The sequence below is a fragment of the Miscanthus floridulus genome, chromosome 2, assembly GCF_019320115.1.
Source record: "Miscanthus floridulus cultivar M001 chromosome 2, ASM1932011v1, whole genome shotgun sequence".
Lineage (NCBI taxonomy): Eukaryota > Viridiplantae > Streptophyta > Magnoliopsida > Poales > Poaceae > Miscanthus > Miscanthus floridulus.
In genome coordinates this window covers 138,587,154-138,596,471 of record NC_089581.1, presented here as the reverse complement: position 1 = coordinate 138,596,471, position 9,318 = coordinate 138,587,154, and the positions used below count along the sequence as shown (strand labels likewise).

Here is a 9,318-nt window from a genome sequence, read left to right as displayed (position 1 = left end):
AACTTAAGCACTATGCATGCCTATATAAGAACATATACATAAAACCAAACACAGATTAGCTGCACTGTACAAGGCTGTATACAAAATAATAAACGCAACCTAAGTGCTCTGCCTATATTGGTCTTTCCCTTTACCATTTTGCATTCAAAACCATATACTCCCTATTTAAAGAAAAATAGAAATCATAAAGACTAGCATCGTGAAACGAATAAATCCAAGGCCATGAATGTACATTACGAAATGGAGGGAGTGTATCAAATAAAAGTACAATCATGCTTGATGCCACTCGTCTGTCACTTGGACACCAAAGGTTCATGTTCACATAAAACAGTAGTTTCAGCAATCTACGAGCCCCCAGTTTCCTTCTAAAACTTACATTTCCAGAACATTGATGAGTGAGAGTCATCCACAGCGTAGCGCAAACCATCATTGTGATGGTCCAGATGGCCACACCTCCCAATTTCCTCTCTCAGCAATGCCAACAAATCGTTGCAACGTGATTGCTTCTTCTGAAGCACTCGAAGGTATGCAGATAGGCCGAGTCACATGGTTTCTTTTCGCCTAAGCTTCAGAACTGGGCGCACATTGTATTGCAGCTCCACGTCATGGATCCGCCTGGCGATAAGGTTATGCATATACCTGTTAGTTGATCTCCACCGATAGGCCTAACGACCTATTGGGCCCTTGCCTCTGCGCCCTAATCGGGGGCGTCCAACCCTAACTGGTTGGTGGGCCCCTGTCGCACAGCACATATATATATATAGAGGAGTGGGGAACTGGGCTCAGCTCACGAGGTTCGAAGGAGCCGCCACACCCACCTACAGAAAACCCTATCCGATCAAAGGTCATGCTGCCAGCGACGGGATGTGCACCGCCACCGCCGTCGTTCCCCTGCAGGTCTACACCGGACCGCCGTCTCGCCACCGAGGCGGAGCTGCCCCTACACCGGCGTCTACGCTGCTGCTGTGCCGCTAGGTTGCCTCTGTGTAACCCTAACCCTAACCGGGTAAAAGAAGAAAGAAAGAGAGACCGGGGTGGCGGACGTCACTGTCTACCAGTCACCACCGCCACTGCGCGGGGGGAAAAGAAAACAAGATCCATTCGGATAAGAGAAGAGATAGGACCCTCGGCTCACGAAGCCGAACCCTAACCCAAGAACAGAACAGATCCAATTCGGATCTAAGAAAAGAAAAGAGTTCCTTTCGGATCTGAACAGATAAAGGTTCCCCAAGCCTAACCCTAACTGGGTGAAAGGAAGGGCTATCGGCACTTCAAGCCGAACCCTAAACCCGTAAAAGCCTTCAACGGGAAGAGAAACAGTAGTAGAAGAAGAAGAGTGGATTCGGATTTGGCCGAACCCTAAGACTAACCCTAATTTTAACCCCAATCCCAAATCGGGTTAATCCCAAAAGAAGAAGGGGAAAGGGAAAGAAGGGAAAAGAATCCGGGTTTCAACCGAACCCTAACAATAACTCGCATGGAGAAAGGGAAAAGGGAAAGCCATTCGGATGAACTCCAAAAGAGGAAAAGAAATAAAAAGAAATGAACCCTAACCCTAGATCCCCTTTTCGGGTGAACAAGCGAAAAGAAAAGAAAGAAAATGCAACTCAAATCCGAAGGGGAAGATCCAAACCCTAACCAGTTCGGAAAAGAGAAACGAGATCCAAATCGAAAAGAAGAAGGGGATGGGAAAGGAGAAAGGGAAAGGGGAACGGAAAAACCACGCCGGGCGTCGAGAAAACCCTTCACCGGCGCGGGAGAAGAAGACCGAGCCGGGCTCGCTGCTCGCCGGGCTTGGCCAAGGGGTCACCGCGGCCAGGTCGCTCGACGGCGGCGCGCTCACCCGCTGGGGAGCGCGCACGCCAGCGAGGGGGCCGGCGGTGGTGCCATGGTCGCCTTCGCTCACTCTCGGTCGCTCGTTGTGCTCACTGCGCTGAGGTAGAGAGAGGAGAGCGGCGAAGAAGAGAGTGGAAGCAGCCGAAAGAATGAGCTAGGGTTTTGCTCACGGGCGCGCGGCGTTGGCTTTTATACGAGCGAGATGCGCGCTTGGCCGTCGGATGTGAATGGATGGCCGAGATTGAATGGGCCAAGTCGCGGCCCAAGTGGGAGAGCGGGCGCGCGGGACTTTGCCGGCCCAGGCCCAGGTTGTGGCCTGGGTGCGGCCTGCGCGCGCGAAAAGAAATGGGCCGAGCCGTTTCAGCGGTTTTTGGGCCGAAACAGTAAAGTTTGAGTCCAGTTTTGCATTTTTTTCTTTTTCTAGAAAATTGAAAAATGCAAATTAGCTCAAAAGAAAAATAGAAAAGTAATTTTTCCCTATGGGTAAAATTCAAGAAATTGAGTGAAAATTTTTCCGCTGCTAAAGAAAAAGTATATTCTCCGATGATTTTGAACCGACGTGATATTTAACTAGAGAAAAAGAAAGTTTTTCCAGTAAATGTTTATTTCCTGGAAATTGATTAATGGATTAAAGAAAATAGAAAAAGTAATTTTCCCTGTGGGTAAAATTCAAGGAAATGAGAGTTTTTCGACAGCCAAAGAAAATATTGATTCTCCAGTTATTTTGAACCAATGTGGTATTTAATTGGAGAAAAAGAGATTTAACATGATTATGATGTTGTTATTTTTTAACCAACGTTGTTAATAACAATATCATAATTTAATGATTTATGCATTAATTCTACTTCTGCCCAACGGTGATGTAGAATTAGTGTATAATAAAAGTTGATAATTTTAATGATTTATGCATTATTTCTACTTCTGTCCAACGATGATGTAGAATTAGTGTATGAGAACAGTTGTAAAAGTTAATGATTTATACATTAATTCTATTTCTGCCCAATGGTGATGTAGAATTAGTGTATAAGAATAGTTGTATATTTTGATTTTGACCAACGTTGGAATCAAGGCATGCAAATGGTGTTATTTTTATGATAAAAAAAGTTTTGACCTAGTTTTCATCTTGTCTAAGGTGGACTAGGTAGTCACCTCACCATGTTCCACTGAGTTTGTGGCACCGGTGAGGGAGATAAAAGAGAATGATGCCACTTGGGCAACTAAAGAGAGGGATTTTAAATCCCAAAAGATAGTCCTATGACTTTTGTACATAGGAAGTGGGTCACTGCCAATAAGAAATGTTTTGACTGTGATAAAGAACATGATTGAACCTGCAATTGTGGGCTCAATCTTAGAGTGTGACACAGTCACCGAGTACCTCGATAGAATAAAGAGTCAGTTCACTGGCTCTTCAAAGACATATGCTACCCAGCTGATAAAGCAGCTGGTGACAGAGTGTTACTCTGAAATAGTGGCATAAGAGAGCTCACGATGCGTTGTCGAAATTATGGCACTGTCGTTTAGGCCATATTTCGAGGGGGAGAATAGAAAGACAAGTTAAGAATGATATTCTTCCTCCATTAGAGCTCTCAGATTAAGAACAATGCAGGGAATGCATAAAAGAAAAGTATGTAAAGAAGATTAAGAAAGATGATAAACGAAGCACAGGAATTTTACAGATTATTCACACAGACATCTATGGTCAACTTTTCTGTAAAGAGTGTGGATGGTTATGATCCGTTCATAATATTCACAGATGATTACTCTCATTATGGCTATATTTATCCAATCAAAGAAAGAACAGAAGCATTGGATAAATTTAAGATATTAAAGATTAAGATAGTCAGGTCTGACCGTGGGAGAGTACTATGGTCGGCATACCCTAAAAGAATGGCATAGTAGCTAGTATTCTATACCGGGTGAACCTCAGCAGAATAGAGTAGCTAAAAGAATCAATCGTACCCTGATGGATATGGTGGGCAGTATGATAAGTTACTCCACCTTACAGTTGAGCCTGTGGATGGAGGCGTTAAAAACCCCATTCATATTCTCAAAAGAGTACCAAGTAAGTCGTGCCCAAAACACCGTATGAGTTGTGGACAGAAAGTGTACCCTCACTAAACAACTTGCGTGTGTGTGGGGGAGCCCTGCTGAGGCTAAAGTATTTAACCCAAATATTGGGAAGTTAGATCCCAAAACAGTAAGGTGTCATTTCTTTGGCTACCCAGAAAAGTTAAAAGGTTTTCGTTTTCTACTGTCCAGAGAGACACACAAAGTTTGTGGAAACGAGACACGCTGTTTTCCTAGAGGATGAAAAGATGAGGGGGAGCATGGTAGCTCGAGAAATTGACCTTGAAGTGAAGCGGGTGTATGCGCCCACTCCAATGATTCACGAGCCAATTTTCTCACCATATGTTGTCGCTGCACCGACAGTGCAAGATACTATGGTGTCAGCACCTGTTGTTATTCCACCTGTGGCAACAATGAATGAAAATGAGGAACCTATTCTTCAGGATCCTATAGAACCTATTGCCACACATGAGGGGGAGCAACAACAGTCTCAAACAGAAGATGTGCCAAATGTGGAGGCCCCTACAAGGTCTCAAAGAGTTAGTAAATCAGTTATTTCTGCTGATTATGAAGTGTACAACACTAAGGAATTTCAAATAAAGGTTGATTCCACCTCTTTTGAAGAAGCCATGAGAAGTGATCATTCATCAAAGTGGCTTGAGGCCATGGAAGATAAAATGAAATCGATGAATGCCAATAAAGTTTGGGATTTGGAAATAATTCCTAAAGAAGCCAAAACAGTAGGTTGTAAATGGATCTACAAAACAAAACTTGACTCTCAAGGGAATATAGAGAAATATAAAGCGTGACTTGTGGCAAAAGGCTATATGCAAAGAGAAGGAATTGATTACAATGAGACCTTTTTTCCAGTCTCATGTAAAGTTTCCTTCAGAATCATAATGGCATTAGTGGCACATTACGATTAAGAATTACATCATATGGATGTAAAGATGGCATTTCTCAACAGAGACTTGGAGGAAAATGTTTACATGGCATAACAAAAAGGTTTAGTCATGGAAGAAAAAGAACGAATGGGATGCCGCCTAAAGAAATCCATTTATGAATTAAAACAAGCTTTAAGACAGTGGTACTTAAAGTTTGATCAGACAATAAGGTACTTTGGGTTTTAAAGAAAATGTAGAGGACAATTGTGTCTATACAAAATTTAAGAATGAGAAGTTTATCTTCCTTGTCCTGTATGTGGATGATATCTTACTTGCTAGTAGTGATGTCAGTCTACAACTGGAGACAAAGAAGTTTTGTCCTCAAAATTTTGATATGAAAGATCTTGGTGAAGCCTCATTCGTCTTAGGGATCAAGATTCATCGAGATAGAAGAAAAAGGGGTATTAGGATTGTCACAAAAGGCATATATAGAAAGAATCTTAAAGAAATTCAGTATGCACAAATATAGTCCCTCACTTGCTCCTATAGTCAAGAGCGACAGACATGGGGATTTTCAATGCCCCAGGAACCAATATAAGCTCAATCAAATAAAAGTGGTTCCATATGCTTCAGCTATCGGAAGCTTACAACATGCTCAAGTATGTACGCGTCCTGACTTGGCATTTGTTACCGGGTTTTTACTTGGCAGATTCTAGAGCAATTCTGGAACAGAATACTGAAATTGATAAAGAAAGTCTTGCGTTATTTGCAAGGAATGAAAGGCCTCATGATGACGTATAGAAGATCTGATTGACTCCACATAGTGGGATATTCAGATTCTGATTATGCGAGAGTGAATATATATCCAGACGTGGATTTTCTATCATCTCGCAAAGGGGAGCTATTTCATGAAAAAACTCAAAGCAAACTGTCACTACATCGTCCACAATGTATGACAGTTTGTAGCGTGTTATGAGGCAACGGGCAGGTGAACTGACTAAAGAAGTTCATACCCGGTTTGAAGGTGGTTGACGACATCTATAGACCACTTAAGTGATACTGCGATAATAATCAGGCAGTACAGTATACTCACAACATAAGTCAAGTGGTGCTGCCAAACACATTGACATAGAGTATTATGTTGTGAAAGATAAAGTCCGGGATCAAGTCATAAGCCTTGAGCATATAAGTATCGAAAAGATGCTCGCGGATCCGCTTACAAAAGGCTCACCACCCAACATGTTCAGAGAACATGGTGTTCAGAGAATATGTAGCTAGCATGGGTTTAAGGGGAAGCCTAAAATTCCTCGACAAAAGAAGACCCAAAGATAAGTATCTATTTCAGAATAGAGTAGTGTGTTGTAGCTGTTAAGTCTATCGGCAATGGACCGTGACGATGAGACATGCTCTATGCGCTAATCTGTAATGGAATGAATAAAAGTAAATGATATGAAATTGAAAGATGGAATGAGATCAAGGGGGAGAATGTTAGTTGATCTCCACCGATAGGCCCAACAGTCTATTGGGCCCTTGCCTCTACGCCCTGATCGGGGGCGTCCAACCCTAACTGGTTGGTGGGCCCCTGTCGCACAGCACATATATATAGAGGAGTGGGGGACTGGGCTCAGCTCACGAGGTTCGAAGGAGCCGCCACACCCACCTACAGAAAACCCTAATCCGATTAAAGGTCGTGCTGCCAGCGATGGGATGTGCACCGCCACCGCCGTCGTTCCCCTGCAGGTCTACACCGGACCGCCGTCTCGCCACCGAGCCGGAGCTGCCCCTACACCGGCGTCTACACTGCTGCTGTGCCGCAACAGTGAAAGGCGAGAAGGGTCTTTCCCGGATCTACGGGTTACACACACAAAGGTACTAATCATTGATCCTAACAATACCTGCTTCACCAAAAAATTGAAATCACGAGGGAAGACAGTAGCAACTTCCAATACATTTGATACTGAATCTTTGTTAATTGATACAGTCAATAAATAATAAAATCTAGCACCATTTGCACATTACTATAAAAAATTTGAAGATAATTTGGTACCTGAAAGTTCTCTTAATTATATGCAGTAGCTCCAGTTTCCTAATGCTGGCATCAGGCATGCTCCAGAAATAACAATGAAACTTCATTGCGCATAAGAGCAAAGCTTGATATATATTCAGTCTTACTGTGCCTGGTGAGTTGATCGTGGAATCAAAGAAAATGGGATGACACTTCGGACGCATGTAATGACATAGCTTGCTCTCAAGGTACTTTGCTGAGGAATGCGTCTTAACAGTGATGGTGGAGAAATGTCCAGATACCTGTTTTAAAATGCACTCCATTACTTCTTCAACACAGTTTGGTAGACAAAATTAGGTTCTGAAACTTTGTCAAAGAGAACGAAATGACCAGGAACAAAATTAGGAAGTAGTAAGAAATATAATTATGATTTAATGGGAAGAAACAAGTTTCTGTTACAAAGGCAAAATGTTAAGAAAAATGACCAGGATTCCTTTACCAAAGGGGGCGGGGATGGGAAGAAAATGTCCCCCATGAGTTTTATCAGGAACGGGGATGGAGAATTTTTTGCCTCGTGGGGACGGGGATGGGGACGGGGACGGGGACGGGGATGGGGAATTTTTTGCCTCGTGGGAACGGGGATGGGGACGGGGACGGGGACGGGAAGGCAATATCAGACAGGGAATTCCCCATTGCCATCTCTAACCAGGAACCTGTTCATACTATATGAACTGCCTAGATCGTCTGTTAACACTGCCCTAATTCAGATATATATGATGTTTTATGATTTGAGCAGCCAAATTTCCTGAACATTGACTGCTATATATTGACTAATATGTTAAAATAGTGTTCAAGAAAATGCAAGTTCCAAAATATAATATATGCAAGTTCAGCAATATAATAGTTTTGTATCTTTATTTCTTTTTACCAACAGAATACTATGAAAATTAGTTGTCAAAGGTACTTGTTTGATGCTGTGTTGTCCAAAGATATTATGGATAGACTTTTTGTTCACAAACTGGAAAAAAGGAACAGTCAAATCTGATTTAACCATGAACTAGTCACTGAAAGTTAAGAGGACTATGAAATATTTAGGGGGGTAATCTGTTCAGTATCGAAAGTTAAGGGGCTTATGTTGGTATTTGAATTCAAGGGTCTTTTTTTTAATTCATGGACGCAAATCAGACTTTACTAAAAAAATCACGTCAAGGAATGCCAAGATTTCAACAGAAAATATGGCAAAAACCAAACTGTTTTAAGTTGATATTGATTAGAGGAAACAGCCAGTAGTCCACAACTACTCAGTGAGTATCTTGACACAAACTAGATGGACAAGTAAAGTTCATCTCCATATCTTATTATTAATGCATTGAATTCACCAACTAAACCTGACACCGATAGGCATACCTTGTATAATCAGCTTGAATTTCCAAAGTTTCACAATTAATAAGCAAACCACTCCATGGTATGAAAGAGATTCCATCATCAGCCCTGTAGATCCTATTACAACAATGCTCACTATTTGCAACCTCGAAGTTGAAACCATATTTTTTGTCATTCATGTAGCAATTGTAGTCGGAAAACCCTCTTCTTATCCTATTGAAAAAAATCTAGAGCATGCTCCTTGGAGAAAGATATGAATATGAAATCATCAATGAACCTCATTAATAAACTTTTAGGTATTGAAACGTCCTTTTCTGAATCAATCTTGCTATCATGACGAAATTTCGATAGCACAGAATTTTCAAGGTGACCAAAGTACAGGGAACAAAGCTTGGGAGATAACTTGTTTCCTTGAATGATGCCTACTTGTTGTGAGTAGAAGTTTTGCCCAATCTTCAAAACATTACACTCCACTTGCTTGGAAAGGAAACACTGAATCTCTTTCTTCTGTATCTTGCCAAATTTTCCCTGATTTTCGATAGAGAAAAGGTTATTTGCTGATTGACAGTTGATTATACAACTCGAACTATTGTTAGTGAACAAATTGCCAAGCAAAGGCTAGAGCGGCCAGATGGCACCCCAGTGACCCGGGTTCGACTCCCAGTGCGAGCGGATTTACGTGGCCTGGGTAAAAAAAAACCCCTCGTCCGACTCACTCAAAGCACGGTGGTTCCGAACCAACTCACATGGTGAACGGTCCCGTGTAAGGGTGCAGGGGCGGAGGTTCGGGGGTTTTCTTGATCTGCGTGAGAGATCTTCTCTACCAGGCAATCCTCGGGGGCCGTCTTACCCCCCGCAGGTCAAGTTTTTTATATAGTCAACTTACAGGTAGAGTCATCCTAGCACCATTTTACTGAGAAGCATAGAAAAAGTTTCCTTAGCACTTTGTTAGGGATTATTGGAGGTCAGTCGAAAAGGAAGTAAAGCTGTAAAATCCTTTTCTGGTCTTTTTGCCATAGCTGCAGCACACTACTAGGATCCTGATTTGCACAATAGTTCTGTAGTCGTGCCCAAGCCTAGCAATGTTAAAACCATTTAGAAATAAAAGAAACAACAACAACAACAACAACTGTCGGCGCGAAA

At 42.2% G+C, this 9,318-nt stretch overlaps 1 pseudogene; it reads right to left on the bottom strand.

The window, feature by feature from the left end:
- Positions 1-365: 365 nt before the first annotated feature.
- On the bottom strand, positions 366-9,073 carry LOC136537149 (telomerase reverse transcriptase-like; annotated as a pseudogene).
- Between the last annotated feature and the right edge of the window lie 245 nt (positions 9,074-9,318).